Genomic DNA, 2,223 nt, shown 5'->3' on the forward strand with positions numbered 1-2,223 from the left:
CAACAGATGCTCACTAGATTTAATTTTATTCATCGCCGAAGAGCTCCCTAAACTCATTGAGGGCCTCAACGTTGAAGTCAACCAACTAAAACAAGAATTATCCACCAAGATGGACCCTGAGGACTGGTCCAAAACCTTTAGCAAAATCAACAAACAACTGGAGAGACACACTCAAGAAATCAATGAACGTAAAATACGGAAATATAAATGGGACATTATTGATTACAAATTAGGGGAAGTGTACACGTGGGCCAAGGTATATGCAGAACAGCAGCAAAACAATCAATTGTATAAAATGTTGGACACGGAAACAACATCAACTGACAATGATTCCATGACCAGAAGAACCACCAAACATAATGGTCCTAACATGACAGTGACCTGAGATGTTCCACCACCACCAACTGGACAACAAAGTGGTTCCACCTTTCAGGTGCCTATTTTAGGACAAAGCCCGTTGCAAAACGACAAACCAGTCGCTGCTTGTGACCTCACGAGCAGCCGACATTGGCAACATGGCGGCGACTGTGCGGCAGGACCTTGCTCAACTGATGAACTCCAGTGGCTCCCACAAGTATTTAGCCGGCAAGTATCGTCAGATTCTTGAAAAGGCTCTTCAGCTGCCTGGGAATGAACAAATGGAGGCTTTAAAAGCCTTTGTTGAAGCAATGGTCAACGAGAATGTCAGCCTGGTGATCTCATACCAATTGCTGACAGACTTCTGTTCGCACCTTCCAACTCTGCCCGTCGGCACAGCCAAAGACATCTATCATTTCACCTTGGAAAAGATCCAGCCTCGTGTTATCTCATTTGAGGAGCAGGTTGCTTCCATAAGGCAGCATCTTGCCACAATCTATGAAAAGGAAGAGGACTGGCGGAATGCAGCACAAGTGTTGGTGGGAATACCATTGGAAACAGGACAAAAGCAGTACAATGTTGACTATAAGCTTGAAACCTATTTAAAAATTGCTCGTCTCTACCTGGAAGATGATGATCCTGTTCAAGCAGAAGCTTACATCAATCGAGCTTCATTACTCCAGAATGGGTCAACCAATTAACAGCTACAAATACATTATAAGTTCTGCTATGCTCGAGTTCGCGATTACAGAAGGAAGTTTATCGAAGCTGCCCAACGATATAATAAACTATCCTATAAAAGCATCGTCCATGAAATAGAAAGGCTGGAAGCTTTGAAGCATGCATTGCACTGCACCATACTTGCATCAGTAGGATAGCAGCTCCCTCGTATGCTTGCCACCCTATTCAAGGATGAGAGATGCCAGCAGCTAGCGGCCTATGGGATCCTAGAGAAGATGTACCTAGACAGAATAATTAGAGGAATCCAACTGTAAGAGTTTACTGCCATGCTGATGCCTCATCAGAATGCCACAACTTCAGACGGCATGGGGTCAAGTATCTTGGATCGAGCAGTGATCGAGCATAACTTGCTGTCTGCTAGCAAGCTGTATAACAACATAACCTTTGAAGAACTTGGTGCACTATTGGAGATCCCGGCAGCTAAGGCGGAAAAAATAGCCTCTCAAATGATCACAGAAGGACGTATGAATGGGATTATTGATCAAATTGATGGAATAGTTCATTTTGAAACTTGTGAAGCTTTACCAACGTGGGACAAACAGATCCAGTCACTTTGTTTTCAAGTTAACAATTTGCTGGAGAAGATCAGCCAGACAGCACCTGAATGGACTGCACAAACTATGGAGGCTCAGATGTCTCAGTGAATCTCAATGTCCATTGTTGTCAGGCTTCCTATAAGTTGGATATTTCATCCCTTCACCAGTCAACGGAAAGGGAAACATTTTGTTTGTCTTCAAAACAATCACTTAGTGTTTAGCTCTTATTTCAGTGTGGCCTGTCTTGTTTTAAAAAGGTCTTGGTCTGCCTTTATGCGTCTGATGGATGCACTTTGTTTTTACCCTGCACCTTGCACACAGCTCATTGTGGGAATCCAGCAGGTAAGGAAGAACCCTGCATGTTTTTCCATACTTTTACCTGTTGGGTGGACAGGAAGGGAAAGCAAAAATAAATGTATTCTGACAAACCAAGTGGGGCAAGGAACAAGCTCAGAAACAACCACCGACCTGGCCACTCCGAAGAGGGTAACCAGGAGTCACAAAACCTGACCAAACATGAATTGGTAATCAATATTTCTTCACAGCAATTGAGCAAAATTGAAATGGATATTTTACGAAAGGGGACATC

The 2,223-nt window shown here is 43.5% G+C and overlaps 1 pseudogene; it reads left to right on the plus strand.

The window, feature by feature from the left end:
• The first annotated feature begins 515 nt into the window (after nt 1-515).
• On the plus strand, nt 516-1,800 carry LOC146797398 (COP9 signalosome complex subunit 4 pseudogene; annotated as a pseudogene).
• The last annotated feature ends 423 nt before the right edge of the window (nt 1,801-2,223 follow it).

This window comes from Triturus cristatus, chromosome 9, assembly GCF_964204655.1.
Source record: "Triturus cristatus chromosome 9, aTriCri1.1, whole genome shotgun sequence".
NCBI classification, from domain to species: Eukaryota; Metazoa; Chordata; class Amphibia; order Caudata; family Salamandridae; genus Triturus; species Triturus cristatus.